Genomic DNA, 22647 nt, shown 5'->3' with positions numbered 1-22647 from the left:
AGGCATAAAGAGGGAGATAATAAATAGATTAGAGGAACAGAGGATAATCTACCTCTCAGACTTGTGGAAGAGGAAGGAATTTATGACCAGAGGAGAACTAGAGATCATTATTGATCACAAAATAGAAGATTTTGATTACATCAAACTAAAAAGTTTCTGTACAAATAATACTAATGCAAACAAGATTAGAAGGGAAGTAACAAATTGGGAAAATATTTTTAAAAACAAAGGTTCTGACAAAGGTCTCATTTCCAAAATATATAGAGAACTGACCCAAATTTATAAGAAACCGAACCATTCTCCAATTGATAAATGGTCAAAGGATATGAACAGACAATTCTCAGAGGAAGAAATTGAAACTATATCCACTCACATGAAAGAGTGTTCCAAATCACTACTGATCAGAGAAATGCAAATTAAGACCACTCTGAGATACCACTACACACCTGTCAGATTGGCTAAGATGACAGGAACAAATAATGACAAATGTTGGAGGGGATGTGGGGAAACTGGGACACTAATACATTGCTGGTGGAGTTGTGAAAGAATCCAGCCATTCTGGAGAGCAATCTGGAATTATGCCCAAAAAGTTATCAAACTGTGCATACCCTTTGACCCAGCAGCGCTACTACTGGGATTATATCCCAAAGAAATACTAAAGAGCGGAAAGAGACATATATGTGCCAAAATGTTTGTGGCAGCTCTTTTTGTTGTAGCTAGAAACTGGAGGATGAATGGATGTCCATCAGTTGGAGAATGGTTGGGTAAATTGTGGTATATGAAGGTTATGGAATATTATTGCTCGGTAAGAAATGACCAGCAGGAGGAATATAGAGAGGCCTGGAGAGACTTAAATCAACTGATGCTGAGTGAAATGAGCAGAACCAGAAGATCACTGTACACTTCAACAACAATGCTGTATGAGGATGTATTCTGATGGAAGTGGAAATCTTCAACATAAAGAAGATCCAACTCACTTCCAGTTGATCAATGATGGACAGAGGTAGCTGCACCCAGAGAAGAAACACTGGGAGGGGAATGAAAATTGTTAGCACTAATATCTGTCTGCCCAGGTTGCATGTACCTTCGGATTCTAATGTTTATTGTGCAACAAGAAAGTGATATTCGCACACATGTATTGTACCTAGATTATATTGTAACACATGTAAAATGTATGGTATTGCCTGTCGTCGGGGGGAGGGAATAGAGGGAGGGGGGGTAAATTGGAAAAATGAATACAAGGGATAATATTATAAATATATAAAAAAAAAAGAAGAGGAGGGTTGCGCGTCACAAGGGGGGTTTTGTAAATTAAATATCGGGGAGAGGGGATCAGGGGGGTCAAGGAGAAAAAAGTATAATCTGGGGATTAATACGATGGCAGGAAATACAGAATTAGTAATTTTAACTGTAAATGTAAATGGGATGAACGATCCCATCAAACGGAGACGGATAGCAGATTGGATCAAAAAGCAGAACCCTACAATATGTTGTCTACAGGAAACACACTTAAAGCAGGGAGATACATACAGAGTAAAGGTAAAAGGTTGGAACAGAGCTTATTATGCTTCAGGTAAAGCCAAAAAAGCAGGGGTAGCTATCCTTATCTCAGATCAAGCAAAAGCAGAAGTAGATCTCGTTAAAAAAGATAAGGAAGGAAACTATATCCTGCTGAAAGGTAGCATAAATAATGAAGCCATATCAATACTAAACATATATGCACCAAGTGGTATAGCATCTAACTTTCTAAAGGAAAAGTTAAGAGAACTGCAAGAAGAAATAGACAGTAAAACTATAATAGTGGGAGATCTCAACCTAGCACTCTCAGATTTAGACAAATCAAACCACAAAACAAACAAGAAAGAAATTAAAAAAGTAAATAGAACATTAGAAAAACTAGGTATGATAGACCTTTGGAGAAAACTGAATGGCAATAGGAAGGAATATACTTTCTTCTCAGCAGTTCATGGATCCTATACAAAAATTGACCATATATTAGGACATAAAGATCTCAAAATTAAATGTAGGAAGGCAGAAATAATAAATGCCTTCTTCTCAGATCACAATGCAATAAAAGCTACATTCAGTAAAAAGTTAGGGGTAAATAGACCAAAAAGTAATTGGAAACTGAATAATCTCATCTTAAAGAATGACTGGGTGAAAGAGCAAATTATAGAAACAATTAACAATTTCACCCAAGATAATGATAATGATGAGACATCATATCAAAATCTTTGGGATGCAGCTAAAGCAGTAATAAGGGGAAATTTTATATCTTTAGAGGCTTATTTGAAGAAAATTGAGAAAGAGAAGATTAACGAATTGGGCTTACAACTTAAAAGGCTAGAAAAAGACCAAATTATAAACCCCCAACCAAAAATTAACTCGAAATACAAAAATTAAAAGGAGAAATCAATAAAATTGAAAGTAAAAAAACTATTGAATTAATAAATAAAACCAAGAGTTGGTTTTATGAAAAAGCCAATAAAATAGATAAACCTTTGGTAAATTTGATCAAAAAAAAGAAAGAGGAAAATCAAATTGATAGTCTTACAAATGAAAAGGGGGATCTTTCCACCAATGAAGAGGAAATTAGAGAAATAATAAGGAGTTACTTTGCCCAACTTTATGCCAATAAATTTGATAACTTAAGTGAAATGGATGACTTTCTCCAAAAATATAGGCTCCCTAGATTAACAGAGGAGGAGATAAATTGCTTAAATAGTCCCATTTCAGAAAAAGAAATAGAACAAGCTATTAATCAACTCCCCAGGAAAAAATCCCCAGGGCCAGATGGATTCACATGTGAATTCTACCAAACATTTAAAGAACAATTAGCCCCAATGTTATATAAATTATTTGAAAAAATAGGGGATGAAGGAGTCCTACCAAACTCCTTTTATGACACAGACATGGTACTGATACCTAAACCTGGTAGATCGAAAACTGAGAAAGAAAATTATAGACCAATCTCCTTAATGAATATTGATGCTAAAATCTTAAATAAGATATTAGCAAAAAGACTTCAGAAAATCATCTCCAAGATAATACACTATGATCAAGTAGGATTTATGCCAGGAATGCAGGGCTGGTTTAATATTAGGAAAACTATTAATATAATTGACCATATTAATAATCAAATTAATAAGAACCATATGATCATCTCAATAGATGCAGAAAAAGCATTTGACAAAATCCAACATCCATTCCTACTAAAAACTCTTGAGAGTATAGGAATAAATGGATTATTCCTTAGAATAATCAGGAGTATATATTTAAGACCGTCAGTAAGCATAATATGCAATAGAAATAAACTGCAACCTTTCCCAGTAAGATCAGGAGTGAAACAAGGTTGCCCACTATCACCATTACTATTCAATATAGTACTAGAAACGCTAGCCTCGGCAATAAGAGCCGAGAAAGAGATTCAAGGAATTAGAGTAGGAAATGAGGAAATCAAACTATCACTTTTTGCAGATGACATGATGGTATACTTAGAGAACCCCAAAGACTCTGCTAAAAAACTACTAGAAATAATTCAAAATTTCAGCAAAGTGGCAGGATACAAAATAAATCCACATAAATCCTCAGCATTTTTATATATCACTAACAAAATGCAACAGCAAGAGATACAAAGAGAAATTCCATTCCAAACAAATGTTGAGAGTATAAAATATTTGGGAATCCATCTACCAAAGAAAAGTCAGGAATTATATGAGAAAAATTACAAAACACTTGCCACAAAAATAAAATCAGATTTAAATAATTGGAAAGACATTCAGTGCTCTTGGATAGGCCGAGCAAATATAATAAAGATGACAATACTCCCCAAACTAATCTATTTATTTAGTGCTATACCAATCAGACTCCCAAGAAACTATTTCAATGACCTAGAAAAAATAACAACAAAATTCATATGGAAGAATAAAAGGTCGAGAATTGCAAGGGAACTAATGAAAAAAAACTCAGAGGAAGGTGGTCTAAGTGTACCTGATCTAAAGCTATATTATATAGCAGCAGTCACCAAAACCATTTGGTATTGGCTAAGAAATAGACCGGTAGATCAGTGGAACAGATTAGATACAAAGGACAAAAAAGGGTACATCTATAGCAATCTAATCTTTGACAAACCCAAAGATTCCAACATTAGGGATAAAAATTCATTATTCGGAAAAAACTGTTGGGAAAACTGGAAATTAGTATGGCAGAAATTAGATATGGATCCACACTTAACACCATATACCAAGATCAGATCAAAATGGGTCCATGATTTAGGCATAAAGAGGGAGATAATAAATAGATTAGAGGAACAGAGGATAATCTACCTCTCAGACTTGTGGAGGAGGAAGGAATTTATGACCAGAGGAGAACTAGAGATCATTATTGATCACAAAATAGAAGATTTTGATTACATCAAACTAAAAAGTTTCTGTACAAATAATACTAATGCAAACAAGATTAGAAGGGAAGTAACAAATTGGAAAATATTTTTAAAAACAAAGGTTCTGACAAAGGTCTCATTTCCAAAATATATAGAGAACTGACCCAAATTTATAAGAAACCGAACCATTCTCCAATTGATAAATGGTCAAAGGATATGAACAGACAATTCTCAGAGGAAGAAATTGAAACTATATCCACTCACATGAAAGAGTGTTCCAAATCACTACTGATCAGAGAAATGCAAATTAAGACCACTCTGAGATACCACTACACACCTGTCAGATTGGCTAAGATGACAGGAACAAATAATGACAAATGTTGGAGGGGATGTGGGGAAACTGGGACACTAATACATTGCTGGTGGAGTTGTGAAAGAATCCAGCCATTCTGGAGAGCAATCTGGAATTATGCCCAAAAAGTTATCAAACTGTGCATACCCTTTGACCCAGCAGCGCTACTACTGGGATTATATCCCAAAGAAATACTAAAGAGCGGAAAGAGACATATATGTGCCAAAATGTTTGTGGCAGCTCTTTTTGTTGTAGCTAGAAACTGGAGGATGAATGGATGTCCATCAGTTGGAGAATGGTTGGGTAAATTGTGGTATATGAAGGTTATGGAATATTATTGCTCGGTAAGAAATGACCAGCAGGAGGAATATAGAGAGGCCTGGAGAGACTTAAATCAACTGATGCTGAGTGAAATGAGCAGAACCAGAAGATCACTGTACACTTCAACAACAATGCTGTATGAGGATGTATTCTGATGGAAGTGGAAATCTTCAACATAAAGAAGATCCAACTCACTTCCAGTTGATCAATGATGGACAGAGGTAGCTGCACCCAGAGAAGAAACACTGGGAGGGGAATGAAAATTGTTAGCACTAATATCTGTCTGCCAGGTTGCATGTACCTTCGGATTCTAATGTTTATTGTGCAACAAGAAAGTGATATTCGCACACATGTATTGTACCTAGATTATATTGTAACACATGTAAAATGTATGGTATTGCCTGTCGTCGGGGGGAGGGAATAGAGGGAGGGGGAGTAAATTGGAAAAATGAATACAAGGGATAATATTATAAAATATATATATATATATATATATATAATAAAAAAAAAAAAAAAAAAAAAAAAAAAAAAAAAAAGAATGACTGGGTGAAACAGCAAATTATAGAAACAATAATTTCACCCAAGATGATGACAATGATGAGACATCATACCAAAGTCTGTGGGATGCAGCTAAAACGGTAATAAGGCAAAATTTTATATTTTTAGATGCTTATTTGAACAAAATAGAGGAAGAGAAGATTAATGAATTGGGCCTGCATTGTAAAAAGCTAGAAAAAGACCAAATTAAAAACCCCCAACCAAAAATCAAACTTGAAATACAAAAATTAAAGGAGAAATCAATAATATTGAAAGTTAAAAAAAAAAAAAAAAAAAAAAAAAACTCTTGAATTAATAAATAAAAGCAAGAGTTGGTTTTATGAAAAAGCCAATAAAATAGATCAACCTTTGGTAAATCTGATCAGAAAAAGAAAGAGGAAAAATCAAATTGTTAGTCTTACCAATGAAAAGGAGGATCTTTAAACCAATGAAGAGGAAATTAGAGAAATAATAAGGAGTTACTTTGCCCAACTTTATGCCAATAAATTTGATAACTTAAGTGAAATGGATGACTTCTTCCAAAAATAGAGGCTTCCTAGATTAACAGAAGAGGAGATAAATTGCTTAAATAGTCCCATTTCAGAAAAGAAATAGAACAAGCGTTTAATCAACTCCCCAGGAAAAAATCCCCAGGACCAGATGGATTTACATGTGAATTCTACCAAACATTTAAAGAACAATTAGCCCCAATATTATATAAACTATTTTAAAAAATAGGGGATGAAGGAATCCTACCAAACTCCTTTTATGACACAGACATGTCACTAATACCTAAACCAGGTAGATCGAAAACTGAGAAAGAAAACTATAGACCAATTTCCTTAATGAATATTGTTGCTAAAATCTTAAATAAGATATTAGCAAAAGGACTTCAGAAAATCATCGCCAAGGATAATACACTATGATCAATTAGGATTTATGCCAGGAATGCAGGGCTAGTTTAATATTAGGAAAACTATTAGTATAATTGACCATATTAATAATCAAATTAATAAAAACCATATGATCATCTCAATAGATGCAGAAAAAGCATTTGACAAAATCCAACATCCATTCCTATTAAAAACTCTTGAGAGTATAGGAACAAACGGATTATTCCTTAGAATAATCAGGAGCATATATTTAAGACCCTCAGTAAGCATAATTTGCAATAGAAATAAACTGCAACCTTTCCCAGTAAGATCAGGAGTGAAACAAGGTTGCCCACTATCACCATTACTATTCAATATAGTACTAGAAACGCTAGCCTCGGCAATAAGAGCCGAGAAAGAGATTCAAGGAATAAGAGTAGGAAATGAGGAAATCAAACTATCACTCTTTGCAGATGACATGATGGTATACTTAGAGAACCCCAAAGACTCTGCTAAAAAGCTATTAGAAATAATTCAGAATTTTAGCAAAGTGGCAGGATACAAAATAAATCCACCTAAATCCTCAGCATTCTTATATATCACCAACAAAATGCAACAGCAAGAGATACAAAGAAAAATTCCATTGCAAACAAATGTTGAGAGTATAAAGTATTTGGGAATCCATCTACCAAAGAAAAGTCAGGAATTATATGAGAAAAATTACAAAACACTTGCCACAAAAATAAAGTCAGATTTAAATAATTGGAAAGACATTCAGTGCTCTTGGATAGGCCGAGCGAATTTGATAAAGATATCAATACTCCCCAAACTAATCTATTTATTTAGTGTTATACCAATCAGACTCCCAAGAAACTATTTTAATGACCTAGAAAAAATAACAACAAAATTCATATGGAAGAATAAAAGGTCAAGAATTGCAAGGGAACTAATGAAAAAAAACTCAGAGGAAGGTGGTCTAAGTGTACCTGATCTAAAGCTATATTATATAGCAGCAGTCACCAAAACCATTTGGTACTGGCTAAGAAATAGAACGGTAGATCAGTGGAACAGATTAGGTACAAAGGACAAAAAAGGGTACATCTATTGCAATCTAATCTTTGACAAACCCAAAGATACCAACATTAGGGACAAAAATTCATTATTCGGAAAAAACTGTTGGGAAAACTGGAAATTAGTATGGCAGAAATTAGATATGGATCCACACTTAACACCATATACCAAGATCAGATCAAAATGGGTCCATGATTTAGGCATAAAGAATGATATTATAAGTAGATTAGAGGAACAGAGTGTAGTCTACCTCTCAGACCTGTGGAGGAGGAAGGAATTTATGACCAGAGGAGAACTAGAGATCATTATTGATCACAAAATAGAAGATTTTGATTACATCAAACTAAAAAGTTTCTGTACAAACAATACTAATGCAAACAAGATTAGAAGAGAAGTAACAAATTGGGAAAATATTTTTAAAAGTAAAGGTTCTGACAAAGGTCTCATTACCAAAATATATAGAGAACTGACCCTGATTTATAGGAAACCAAACCATTCTCCTATTGATAAATGGTCAAGGGATATGAACAGACAATTCTCAGATGATGAAATTGAAACTATCTCCACTCATATGAAAGATTGTTCCAAATCACTACTGATCAGAGAAATGCAAATTAAGACAACTCTGAGATACCACTACATACCTGTCAGATTGGCTAAGATGACAGCAACAAATAATGATGAATGTTGGAGGGGATGTGGGAAAACTGGGACACTGATACATTGTTGGTGGAGTTGTGAAAGAATCCAGCCATTCTGTAGAGCAATTTGGAACTATGCCCAAAAAGTTATCAAACTGTGCATACCCTTTGACCCAGCATTGCTGTTATTGGGATTATATCCCAAAGAAATACTAAAGAGCGGAAAGGGACCTGTATGTGCCAAAATGTTTGTGGCAGCTCTTTTTGTTGTAGCTAGAAACTGGAAGATGAATGGATGTCCATCAGTTGGAGAATGGTTGGGTAAATTGTGGTATATGAAGGTTATGGAATATTATCGCTCTGTAAGAAATGACCAGCAGGAGGCATACAGAGAGGCTTGGAGAGACTTAAATCAACTGTTGCTGAGTGAAATGAGCAGAACCAGAAGATCACTATACACTTCAACAACAATACTGTATGAGGATGTATTCTGATGGAAGTGGAAATCTTCAACATAAAGAAGATCCAACTCACTTCCAGTTGATCAATGATGGACAGAAATAACTACACCCAGAGAAGGAACACTGGGAAGTGAATGTAAAATTGTTAGCACTACTGTCTATCTACCCAGGTTACTTATACCTTTGGAAGCTAATAATTAATGTGCAACAAGAAAATGGTATTTACACACATATATTGTATATAGGTTATATTGTAACACTTGTAAAATGTATGGGATTGCCTGTCATCGGGGGGAGGGAGTGGAGGGAGGGAGGGGATAATTTGGAAAAATGAATAAAAAAATTAAAAAAAAAAAGAATATTAGAAAAATATGGATATATAGAAAAATGCAATGTCTCTAATAAGAGGCAACATGGAGACACTATGACATAGAGTCAAGAGGACCTGGACTCAAATCTTGCTGCAGAATTTATCTGGGCAAAACATACAATAATATTCCATAACATTCATATACCACAGTTTATTCAGTCATTCTCCAACTGATAGCTATCCACTCAGTTTCCAGTTTCTAGCCACTATCAAAAGGGCTGTCACAAACATTTGTGCACATGAGGACCCCTTTCCCTCCTTTAAGATCTCTTTGGGGTATAGGCTCCATAGAAACACTGCTGTATCAAAGGGGCTGCACCTTTTGGTAGCCCTTTAGCTCCCTGGCAGACCGTCCCCCTTGCCCTTCGAAATATACCTGTTCTGAACTGCTCCAGAAATTTAAAGATGAAGAGACTGGAATTCTCCATCCAGAACCAAGCTTTTTTCCAAACCCGGCAAGTTTACAAAACAGGGGCAGAAGTCTACTTCCCTGGCCTGCTTAACCAGAAATCCCATTCATGTTTTGGGGCTCAAATCCTTCTCACAAATTCTACCCATGGGCAACCCCAAGACCACTGGCCTCCTCTGGGTCAGCCCCCCCCTCACGACACTCTGACTCATGGTATCCTTGTCCTTTCCCTATGCCATGTGGTATCACTCCTAATGCCACCAAGCTTTCCAAACCCACTTCTCCTTAGAGCTAACACTGTTAGGATGCTTAGCCCCTTTTAGGATTTAGCATGACCCAAACTGCTGTTTCCTTTCTCCTGGCAAATGGCAAATTCCACTAAAGAATGACCCTTTCTTTCCACATTATTAAATCCCCTTTCTATCTGCTCCAACTTCACCTCATATCTACCACTGCAGGTGTCCATTATATCTCTCAAACTCTGGGTCTTGGAAATACATTTTGGTACCAGCTAAAACATTCTGCTACTCTCTATGCCCTCCTCTCTCCTGCCTCCCTCTCTCTCTTTCTCCACCATTCTACCATGATTTCACTTTCCTTCTATCAACCTATTGCATCAATACTATTTAACAATTTTAGATTTCAGTATAATGAAAATAATCGCTATTTCATGAGCAACTTCAAAATTTCCATAAGTAACCGCTGAATAAACAGAACACAGCCTGTCACAACAATGCATAGGAATCTTAACTTATAGTCTTTTTCCAATTCAACATACACACCAATGAAGAAAAGTCGTTGCTTTTTTCTTTTTTTTTAATCAACACATTACCTTGTGCTATTCATAGTGGATGTTGCATTCAAACTGTCAATTGCTTTTACAAATCAATCTTTCTTGTCACTTGATTTTGAAACCTTCCATAGTTTAGCTAATATCTAAATAACTTTGGGCCAAATTTTATAAAGCTCATACAAATGTCCAGCCAAGCTGATGAAATTTTAAAGCATAGGTCATAACTTTTACAAATTACCCAATAAACATTTTAGAAAGCAATATATTTCATCTAGTTAGGGGATACAAATATGTGACCTCTTAAGGTAAGTTACCAAAACTTTGTTTTATCTTCCTAATTTTTAACGTTAAATTATATCACATACAGATGGACATTTTCTGTAATGTTTCAATGTCTGCACACGAATCTCTAAGTTTTTGTGATTAAAGTAAACAAATTCACAATTCTAGCACATACCAGTGAATGAATAGTGATTATCTCATGCCATTGTAATAGAGACCCATCATCTAAAATTTGCAACTCATCTTGATATCTAAGGAGGTGGCCTTAAGCACAACATTCCAGGTGTAAAAGCCACTCACTAGAAATTATTTCTACTTAACCAAGTTGTAGATTATCAATAACCTCATCCTTCATTGGGATCCTTGTAAATCCAACTAGTTATTTCTCAGGGATAACAAGGTTCCTCACAAGATACTTTCAAGAAGCTTAACATACTTACAATTGAAGAGAAATTCCAGAAAATGACTCCTCTTCACTTTCTGGTTACATTCTTTGACTGATACCCTCTTTCTTTGTCCTCTTTCACCTGTCTCAATTGAGAGCTGCATATTCTCAGGTCTCCAGGCTTTCAAAGTACAAACCAGATCCAGATAAGTTTTAGGGATTTTTTTTTCAGATAAAAAATTTAAGTTACAAGCCAAATCTCACTTCTACAATTAAAACAACAACAACAACAATGTTACTTTTTGGTTGTTTTTGGCAGTCCACACAAATCTTTTACTCTTTCCTCTGTGAATCAGAAAAGGCTTGAGGAGTAGGCTATTGCCTGCCAGTATTTAAAGGGAATCAACTGCTTTTCTGTTTTTCCCTAACATTCTCAATCTATTCCAACTTCCCTTAACACAGCCAGAGCAGAGATGACAATTTCCATAGCGTCTACTAGGCCTTAATGAGAGATCTTTAAAAGATGTTTTTACAGCTTACATGAGACTAACATGAACTGATGCTAAGTAAAGTGAGGAGAACCAGGACATCATTGTAAGTGGCAACTCAAGATTATAGGATGATCAATTCTGATGGAAGTGGCTCTCTTCAACAATGAGGTCATTCACGCCTAGGGCAATGATCTTGGGATGATGAGAGTCATTTCACCCAGAGAGAGGCCTGTGGGAACTGAGGGTACCTGACAGTATTTCATTTTCACACATTTTGGTATTAATTGCTTAAATTTTATATTCTTTCCCAATTTTTTTTTTTTTACTTAATGATCACATTTTGACTGCACAGCAACATTATTGTGTAAATTTGCATGCCTATTTTGGAAGGAAAATGTATTTTATCCATGTTAAACATATTGTGGATGGCATGTAATCTGGTTAGTGGTTGGGAAGGTGGGAGTAATTGAAATGCAAGGTTTTTTAAGGATAAATATGTATCCTTGCCTACGTTTTGCAAATAAAAAGCTTCAAAAAAAAATAAACAAAATGAAGTTTAACAAAAGGATATGAATGGAGGTAAAGAATATCGGGAAGGTAGAGAGGAGGAGAAGAAGGAAAATACCAGTTATGTTGTCCTGTCAGTAAAGAAAGCAAATTATCTGTCCTGGACTTGAACCAGAAAGAGAAAAGCAATGAAAGCTGAATCAAAAAAAGTTTGACATGGAAGAATAACATTTCCTTCTTATCTCTGCACGTCAGATACAAATCTATTTTTTTTTTCCCTTATTAATGAACGGTCAGACAAACACAAAGATATACAAAGTTAAATGTTGCGAAATACTTTTCATCTTTTGTAAAGATACCCTCTGGGTGGAAAATGACAAAAGTATGTAATGAGAATCAGTGGGCCATACAGTTTGAAAGCCAATTAAGGCAGAGTGGCTTAGGTTCAGGAACTATGTAACCAACAAGCTTCCTGTTTCTGTACATATACTCCAGCCTTGCAATCACAGAGGTGACTGGAAGAACTCAAGTGATAGAACAGAAGAAGGGTTGCATGTGATGTCATCGCTACCTCACAAACAGTTACTAGGATAAAAGCCCAGGAATCTCAACCGCTGTGCTCTGTGCGGTAGAGAGAGAGGGAGAGAGAGCAGGAGAGAGAGATAGAGAGAGTGAGGGAGAGAGCCAGAGAGCGCCAGAGCCAAAGACAGAGCGAAAGGGAGAGAGGTGGAAGGAGGAGGAGAGAAGGAGAGAAGTAATAGGAGAAGGAGAGGAGACAGGTGGTAGGAGAGAAGGAGAGGAGAGAAGTGGTAGGAGGGGGGCAGGGGGCAGGGGGGAGGGGGAAGGGGGGAGGAGGAAAGGGGAGGGACAGGGAGGAGGGGAGGCAAAGGGGGAGGGCTCAGGGAGGGGGTTGGGGGGGAAGGGTATAGAGGTAGAGAAGTTAGAGAAGACAGAGATAGATATAGAGAAGATAGATATTGAGAGAAAAGATAGAAAGCAACTGAGAGATTGCCTTTGTCTCATCTTCCACAAGTCCTTACAGGTAGGAGGCTTTACAATAACACACTATTCTGGGGATAGGTAAAGCCAAATATGGAGAAGGAGGAATGAGCGAGTTTGTATTTGGTGGGGGGGAGGTGTGTCATTTTGTGGGAAGTCATTGTTTCTAGATATCAATGTGAGAGATATACCTTGTACCAGCAATAGGACATGGACAAGATGGTTGTTCCTCTGTACTCAATGGGGGGATACAACTGAGATCATGAGAGAGTACACTCTCTTGTAAACTCTGCTGAGGTAACTCAAACCATTTGAGACTCACTTATAAAGAAAATAGCTTTTTGTTGTTATCCTGAAGAAGCTTCTCTGTTCTTGAGTAGAACAAAGACCAGGGCCTGGGAGTTAGGATGACAAAACTTTCAAATTCAACCTCACACAGAGCTGAGTGTTCCTGAGGCAAACCTGTTTGCCTTTATTTCCTCACAGGGTTGCCATAAGGATCAAATGAGATGGTATGTTGGGAAAGGTTTGAGTGCAGTGCAAAGGAGAGAAGGGAGGTGCTTCCTCTCTCTCTCTTTCTCTCTCTCTCTCTCTTTCTTTCTGATATGATCTCAAGACTGCCTCCTAATACTCATTGTTAGAACATTCAAACAATTCCATCCAATGGGGGATCAAGCTGAATCATCAGAGACTTGTGGATCCCCTTAGGTGGAGAGGAGATGGGGCAGTGCAGCATCATATTTCTTAACCTTTTTCTGACAATTCACCTTTTGAAAACTTCCATCTTTCTCCAAACCATATTTTAAATTGTTAAAAAAAAAAAAAATTGCAATCTCAAAACGAATATGTTTTCCTCTTATTTTTTTATGATTTTTATTTTTTGATTAGATGGGGTGGACAAGGTTGTTGTATGAATGTGTGAAAAAATTATCTCCTGTAGTTGGGTAGCCAATCTGTCATTTCTTCTTAGAGAGGTAGTGTGCCTTAAAACACTGAAAGGGTTAAGAAAGGTTTGTCCAGGGTAGAAGTGTTAAGACTTTCAGGCCTCTTTTTCTGGCCCTTCTGGCCCATATCATAGTTTGTACTTTGCCCTTAGGTCTTGTGCATTTGAGCATACAAATAGGAGAGAACTCTTTGGGGAAAGAAGTAGCAGGAATCCAGCCCATGGACTGTAAGCGTGATAGGTCCATAGGATGTTTTGAAATCAAAGAAAATTGAAATTATTCTCAGAAATTTTGTGTTTTGGGCCGTCTGATAGAAGTTATCCACCAGAGCAAACAAATGAACTTGACAGATTCTTCTTTATGCAGACAGACAGTTGCCTTCTAGATTCCATTCTCTTTTTCTTCTATTGACATACAAAGGATTTTCTCCATTGCTGCCTTTGGATTGCTTTGAATGATGAGGAGAGAAGAAAGAAGGGATGGAGAAAGGAGGAAAGAGAGAAAGGGATCTTTAGGAATGGATCAAATTGGTTAAAATGGATAAAAAAAATTTTAACAATTATGTTGGGGCTGGCTCTATTGTAACAACAAATAAGATGATGAAAGGCAATAGCTGGGCTGTGCCCAATGAGCTATTAGGGCTTTCTTATACTACTTGCTGCTCATTTAGCTGGGAAGATGGGGTAGTGATTGGAACCAAAGCTTAACATTTATTTGTTGACATTTTTTTCCCTCAGGAAATTCTTGAACCTCAGGATGGGGAAAAAAAATCTGATATTGCCTCAAGGTGAGAATCAATTACTCAAGAAATATGTAGTAACATTTGTTCTTTTATCAGGCACTATATTAAATGAGGAAGATATGCCCAAAAATTCATTCTAAGTGGTAAGACCAAAAGCACACCAACAATATGCCAGATAAATATAGAGTATGGAAAAGTCATGTCAGAAGGCATAATCCTAATGGAACAATGAAGCTATCAAAAGAGTGTAGGAGACAGGTGAACAGGGTGAACTGGTTGTTTGCTATGCGACTAAAGAAAAGAAAACTTCTGGGGGGAAAATGTTGAGGAAGGAATTAAAAGATGCCTAACTCAATGGATGATATGTGGGCTAAGCAAAGGGAAGACTGGTGGATGACTGAGCATGTAAACCTGGGTGACAGAAAGGGGAAGTTCAGAAGAGGGCAGAGAGTGCAGGACAAGGAACAGATTCTGTTTTGGTCACTTTGAGCTTTTGGTTCAGTTGGACAAATGGGACAAAATGTCCAAAAGATAATATGTGGGAATTTGGGAAGAGAGCTCAAGTGAGAGACTGAAGCAGGGTCAATACACCTGGGATGGGTTTCAGCTTGATCTGTTTACATTGCAACATAGGATGATGACACTTTTAACTGCTTAGGACATTATCCTTATTCTGATAGGTAAAAGGAGTATAAGTAGCCAGAGAAGAAGGAATATGAGTGGAATATGAAAGGATAATATCTTTTTTAAAAAATTGATGGAAAGACTGATGCAGGAATGTACAGGAAAAAGGGGGGGAAAGAAGTGGAATGGTGCAAATTACCTTCCATAAGAAAAAGAGGCATGAAAGTGTTTTTCACTGAAGGGGAAGAGAGCGACCAGAAGTTGGTTGAGTGAATTTTGCTCTTATCAGTCTTGGTTCAAATAGGAGATACCCTAAATATAAACTAGGGATATGGAACTCTATTTTAGCCTGCAGGAAAATAGCAGGGGAATGGAATATGGGAAGAGGGGAGGTGACAAAAGCTCAGATTATTTTGGGGAAGTCCTTGATCAATAATGAAACACCTTTGAGGAAAGTCAGACTAAAAAGAGAGAGAATAAATGAAGGCAAATACAATTAGCAATGGTAAATGGAAAAAAAAAAAAAAAAAAAAAAAAAAAAAAAAAAAAAAAAAAACAATTTTTGAGGCAAGTTCCTCTGATGACATATCATTGTTCCCTGGGAAATGATGAGAAGAATGTTCTCAGGTGAAAAAAAAAAAAAAAAAACCCAAACCTGCAAAGTCCTCCATGAACAGAGTGAAATATGCCATACGTGAAATGACAGCAATGTTCTGGGGTAAACAACTGAAAATGATTTTGTTATTCCCGTGAATACAATCATCCACAACTACTCTGAAGGGCTTACACAAAAAACAAAAACAAAAAAACCCCATCCATTCTCAGAAAAGGAATGATTATGTCTGAATATAGATAGAAGCATTCTTTATTTCACTCTTCTCTCTACTTTTAACTTAATTTTTTGGAGACTTTTATTTTTCATTAAGGTAGAAGATTATGTATTTATTCACAACTTTTATATAAAAGTTTGCATAATTATAAATGTGTTTCAATAATTGTAAGTGGGAATCAGGGGAAAAAACCTAGAAAGCAAAAATCTTGAAAGCAAATGTCAAAGAAAAATATTGACTACATTGGGCAAAATATTCAATAAATTAAACAGCAAACAATCCATTCACTTTTATACTTTGGAAATTATGAGAGTAACTTTGCGTTTAATTAGTAAGAAAGTGAGAAATGACAGTGTAGAGTTAAGAAGAGTGAGAAAGGGGGAAGAAAGAATGGAGGCCACAGTCAATAAACATTATGTACTCTGGGCCAAGCTCCATATTAAGCACTGAGGCATATAAAGAATGGCCCAAGCCAGGCTCTGGTCTGGAGGAGCTCCCAGTCTAAGGGGGTGACCCCATACTAACAACTGTACAAATAAGTCGGTTCCCAGAAAAATGGGAAGCAATGGAGTTGCCTCTTGGGCTTCCTCCAAGTATGTAAGGAGGGAGAGCATATGCTGGAGCACACTGAAAAGGGCCCAGTTATCCTCCAAAGGCCAGGGATCACTCTTGGTAGGTCATAAACCCTATGCTGCTGCTATCTTTCCCACCCCAAATGTGCTTCCTGATTCCTTCCCCTTTGCTCATCTTTTCCTTCTTCATTCACAGACTTGGTCCAGGAGGAGCAGAGGAGCTGTTTCCAAAAATTTAAAAAATTTCTATTCCCAGATCCCCCTCACCTTGTTGCTCCCTTAAGCAGCAGTGCTTCTTTGGAGGAAAGCCCAAATGTCTTTTTTGACAGCGATGCCCCATCTAGTAGTTCCTCTGATACCTCTATCGACCTAGGTCAAGACCTAGGAGAGGACCTAGGAGAAGAATCAGAGGAAGAAGAAAGCCCACCATTTATTATAAAAGTGACTATTCGTTGGCCAAATCGGCCAGTCAAAATAGAGCCGGAGCCTACCACAGAATGTGACACCTGCCCCGAGATATTGGAACCCTCCTCCAACTGGCCCCAAGGAGAGGATAATGAAGAAGTGAGCCCACCCAGTACTCCCTCCCACAGAAGAGGCTGTGGCCTCTTTCACATTTTTAGGCTAGGCACGTGTTGGAGTGGACGCTCTTAAGAGCCACAAGTGCTAATTCCACCACCCCCAACCCCCCACAAACACACACACATAGAATGTGATGTTGGCTGGATGTCAAGGAGGCGGGATGATAAAGAGGCAGGATGTCATAGAGGCAGGCTGTCATGGAGGCAGGATGTCAAGGAGGAAGAATGTCAAGGAGGAAGAATGTCAAGAAGGAAGGATGTCAAGAAGGCAGGATGTCATGGAGGAAGGACCTCAAGAAGCATGATGTCATGGAGGAAGGATGTCATGGAGGAAGGATGTCAAGGAGGCGGGATGATAAAGAGGCAGGATGTCAAGGAGGCAGGATGTCAAGGAGGAAGAATGTCAAGGAGGCGGGATGTCTAGGCGGATGGATGTCAAGGAGGCGGGATGATAAAGAGGCAGGATGTCAAGGAGGCAGGATGTCAAGGAGGAAGAATGTCAAGGAGGCGGGATGTCTAGGTGGATGGATGTCAAGGAGGCGGGATGATAAAGAGGCAGGATGTCATAGAGGCAGGATGTCAAGGAGGAAGAATGTCAAGGAGGCGGGATTTCTAGGTGGATGGATGTCAAGGAGGCGGCATGTATTGAGTCAGCAATTTCCATTATATACACCTTTTGGTCAAGAAAGGCACAGAGGCAGGTGTATACAAGAAAAATCATGTCCTGCAGCAATGACTCAGTGACTTTGTCAGGTGGCGTGTTGGTTTTCCACCCAATAATTTGGAGGCATTGGGTATAAGTGGAAAACAGAGCAAAGCCTCTCCCCAGGCCATCATATGGCCAAACTGAAGAGTTTCCATTGTCTCCATCTATCCATTTACTTTTTTTCTCCACTCAATGACAAATTCTGGTGCATTCCAAGGACTTGCAGAAGCTTGTAAATGTCCTTGATGAAGTTGCTCCTATTCTATACCTACTGAAGCTGAATGTTTTCACTTTGTAAGATCTCTTTCCCACTGATTGAGGCAGAACCTTTCAGTTGTAAAATAAAAACTTCTCATCTTTAAATTCCCATCTCAGAGGTAGCACTAATTTCAGCTCCTATAGATCCTTTTGTGCCAGACATATGGGCGTTTGCTGTAATCTTTTGCCAATTACCAGACCAGCTGGGACTTCTAATAGCTGTGTGATCTACATGTGGGTCTAGCCACCTTTTCAGTGGTGTGTCGTTCATACAGATGACGAGCAAAGGACGTTCAGGTGTTACAGCTGCAGTTCTAATATCCCTGATTTCTGTTGCTGGAAGTCAAAAGTTTGAATAAATAAATCACCCAATTGTTTTGCACCAGTGTGAGTCCATAAATCTGATGTTCCTTCTCCTCCTGGGTCACAGATCACACAGTGTCTATATTACTGAATGGAACAATAGTTACACATTCCTCAGTTTCCCAAACCCTCCTATGAATAGACAAGTGTCTTATAAGCACCCTCAGGGATGAGGCCATCAAGCTCACACTGAGTGGAAGCAAAAGCTCTGCAAGGTGAGCCAAGAGGAGTTCCAGTTTCCCAGAAAACATCTCTGTAGTCCTATAGGCATAAAAACTACTCTCTAACTGCAAACTCTTACCCACACAGGCTTGTTAGAGACTAACTGAGCAGGTTGGAATGCAGCATTTTCAGAGAGACTCTGACCATCATCTCTCCTTGACTGAGGCAATGAAGAAACTTCCCACCTTTTGTAATGAAGACTTAGGGGCTAGTGGGCCCTGCTGATATCATTGCCCTTCCCACTCCTCCTCCTCAGGCCACTGAAGGTGGAGTGGAGGTAGGAGGGTCAGGAAATGGAAAATCCCCAAAGGCACATGCTCAGTGGTGGGCAGAACTGAAGCAGAAACTGAATTTGCATATGAAAAGAACCAAATCCCATCCCCATTAGCAGGGTAGTTTCTGTAGTAAAATGCCTACTTTGGCCAGTAGATCCTCTTAAGCAGCAGCAAATGAGATAAATTAACAAAATGCTAAAGAGGATTCCTTTGGTTAGTTTCCATATGGCAGGTTCACCAGCTTTCTGCTAGTTTTTTTCCTTCTCAGTTTCAGCCAGTAGGCAGAAGTCTTTCTGCTGTCCTAACTGCTCTTAGCTAACTTTTTCTCCTTTCTCTAACTCAACCTCTAATTCAGCCTGTAATTGTCTTCTCTTTTTTAATTCTTTGTCATGTGATTTTTTGGTTGAGCTCTAACTCAACCTAGACTTCTTGTATTTTTTACTCTCTACCCTCAAGCATCCTGATTAGCTCTGGATTTTTTTCTTGCTGAGGTGTATTTAATGGGCATAGGAGTAAAGGCCTTGGAGCTTGAAAGCAAGTTCCTGCTGTTCTTCAGAAGTGACCTTTGTTGAAAGACCATCCATCTGGCTCTTTAACCTATTTACATGAGCCACATGCATAGCTGTGGGCTGGAGCTTGATCCTAGGTATCCTTAGATCCATAATGCCTCTCTGCATTCCCTCCTGGGTGAGGCACTACCTTGTCTTCAAGATTAATTACTGGGGGCCTGGCAGTCTACAGCACACCCCAAGTTTGGGCACCACTTATGATAACTCTAAGCATTCAGGACATTTGTGAATGTCCTGGTTCCACTCTGCATTCACTATTGCCAGTGTCTCCTAATACCCAGGTCCTCAGAGGAATCTCCCTCCATTCACTTTCTTTTGCAGTGTTAAACCAGTTTTACCATGCTTACCTCTGTCTGAGGTCTTCAAAGATCTCTGGCCATCATTCCATAAGAAGGATGGTTTAGATACACAGTAGAGGGTTTAAGAACAGCCATGTGCAAGCTCAAGGTCTTTTATTCACATGTTCTCCTCCTGCCAAGCTGACCTCCTGGTGACTCCCAGAACACCAGGCCAAAGAGGACCTGCTTCCTCCTCCCACAGCTTAAGGAGGTCTATGAGGTCCCTGGAACAGCCAATCAGAAAAAGAGACGCCTCCTGTTGATGATGTGCATCTCAATTCCACCAGAGTTCCCACCCATGAGGTGGTCCCTGGGAGTTGACAGCAGACCCACTTCCAGGGGACTCAGGCATTATTGCTTCTTTACCTCCAGTTTCACTGTGCCTGACTCCTCCTTGGACCATTACACACTACCATCTCAACAAAATCTATTGTGGAAAACACATAGGGAGAAACGTGCCAAATTTCAAAATCCCTCAGATCAAAGGCAAAATTTTGGAAGGACAAAAAATTCAAATAGGCAGGGGTTACAATTGGAATTGAACAAGACACATCAGCAACCCCAGTAAAATACTGGAAAGATTTCAACAGAGGGCTGATTGTGAGAGGGGGGTGGAGACAGGGCAGATAGGAAGGAGAAAAAGAGACAAGGCACCAGGGAGGGAGGCCAACTGAGGAAGGGAGGGAAGACATAAAGAGGGGAAAATTGAGACAAAAGGAGAGGGAGGAAAACGAGAGAAGATGGCAGAAGGCTGAGATCTTACTTTGGAAAGATTTCATAGAGTATAGTATTTACTTTAAAATTTATGACTTTAATCTTAAAATTATTATTTTTCCAAATAGAGTTTTCAACATTCATTGTCAAAATTTCTGTTCCCAATGTTTCTCCTTTGCTCCCTTAATCCCTTAATCCCATGTTGCTCAGACAGCAAGTGACCAAAGTGAAAGAATTACAATTTTTTACACACCTAACCACATTCCTCACTTATGGAAGAAAAAAATCTGACCCCCAGGCAAAAAACAAGGACAGAGGGAAAAAAGCAGGAATCTGTGTGCAACCCCCTGACTCAAATGGGCTACTCTGAGACATGTCCACATGCCCACAGAAAGCATGGGTTCCCTCCTCGTAAGGAGAGGTCCCAGCACACCAAGGGAGCAGCCCAGCATGATGTGAGGTCCCAGGCCAAAACTAGGGAATGGATTAAATAGCAAAAGTCTCAGCTTCATTGGATGGACTGAAAAGGAAGTAACCATTGGCCAATGAAACAGCAATGCTGTCTAGGTCCTGTAGGTCACATGACTGCCTGAAATTTTGGCTGAGGGTCTGACCTCTTTTCCCCTACTGACCTTTAAAAATAGGGATCATGTGGCTTCCTGAAATTTAGAGCCAGGTCTGACCTTTCCTGTCCTACAATCCTCTGAGAAGAGGAACCATGTGATGTCCTGAAACCAAGGCCTGAGCTGCTAGAGCCTCTGGGAAACCACCTCCTGGTCCCATTCAGTCCCTTCTCTTGCACACCACCTCACCAGTCCTGATGCATTTCTTCCAAGAGGACATCCTTGTTATCAAGGCCTTCAGGCTGGTTCCTCTCCTCAGTACTAACTGTAACCTGCCATCTACCATTTAGAAAGATCCAATAGCCTCCCATCAGTGGAAGAGTTCCAAAACCACTTTTGCTGAGAAATCTTGGCCCACATCCTTATCTCAGATCAAGCAAAAGCAGAAACTGATCTAATTAAAAGAGATATGGAAGGAAACGACATCCTGCTGAAAGGTAGCATAAACAATCAAGCCATATCAATACCAAACATATATGCACCAAGTGGTATAGCATCTAACTTTCTAAAGGAAAAGTTAAGAGAGTTGCAAGAAGAAATAGACAGTAAATCTATAACAGTGGGAGATCTCAACCTCGCACTCTCAGATTTAGAAAATCAAACCACAAAACAAATAAGAAATTTAAAAAGTAAATAGAACATTAGAAAAACTAGGTATGATAGACCTTTGGAGAAAACTGAATGGTGATAGAAAGGAATATACTTTCTTCTCAGCAGTTCATGGAACCTATACAAAAATTGACCATGTATTAGGACATAAAGATCTCAAAATTAAATGTAGGAAGGCAGAAATAATAAATGCCTTCTTCTCAGATCACAATACAATAAAAGCTATATTCCATAAGAAGTTAGGGGTAAATAGACCAAAAAGTAATTGGAATCTGAATCTTAAAGAATGACTGGGTGAGGGGGCGGAGCCAAGATGGCGGAGAGGAAACACACGACTCAGTGAACGTCCTCACTCCCTCACAACCAATTAGATAAATTAAGTCTCAGAATTAGCTCAGGACTGACAGATACCACAAGGACTGGAAGCACGACTTACCAGCTGAAGAGAATCTGGAGTTTCAACAGGAAAGGTCAGTTCTCAGGGGAGGAATAAGAAAGACCAGCACAGACGGTGGGGTAGGGGCACACTGCGCCCATTGCGCTGGGAGGGGCTCTGGGATCAGAGAAGCCACTGAGGTAAAGGAATCTGGCACAGGCTGTTAGCTCTTCTCTGCTAATTATTTAGCAGTTCAGAAGAGAAAGCCAAAATATTTTAAAACTCAGATTAGATTTTCCCGGACCCTGGGGGTGACTCAGGCACCAGGGGGTGTGGCCTCAGCTACCTCCTGAGAATAGTTAAGAGACTGACAAGTGGGTGGATACGGCCCAAGGCAACACACACTGCCTAGCTTAGCTGGAGGGAGTG

General features: G+C 38.6%; 1 long non-coding RNA gene across 1 annotated transcript; it reads left to right on the top strand.

Annotated features, from left to right (window-relative positions):
• Positions 1-12827: 12827 nt before the first annotated feature.
• On the top strand, positions 12828-16867 carry LOC141540887 (uncharacterized). The gene is made up of 3 exons (XR_012481603.1): positions 12828-12915; positions 14554-14603; positions 16781-16867. It is a non-coding gene; the product is annotated as an uncharacterized LOC141540887 (long non-coding RNA).
• The last annotated feature ends 5780 nt before the right edge of the window (positions 16868-22647 follow it).

Source organism: Sminthopsis crassicaudata, chromosome 1 (genome assembly GCF_048593235.1).
Source record: "Sminthopsis crassicaudata isolate SCR6 chromosome 1, ASM4859323v1, whole genome shotgun sequence".
NCBI classification, from domain to species: domain Eukaryota; kingdom Metazoa; phylum Chordata; class Mammalia; order Dasyuromorphia; family Dasyuridae; genus Sminthopsis; species Sminthopsis crassicaudata.
This window is presented reverse-complemented; position numbering and strand designations above follow the sequence as displayed.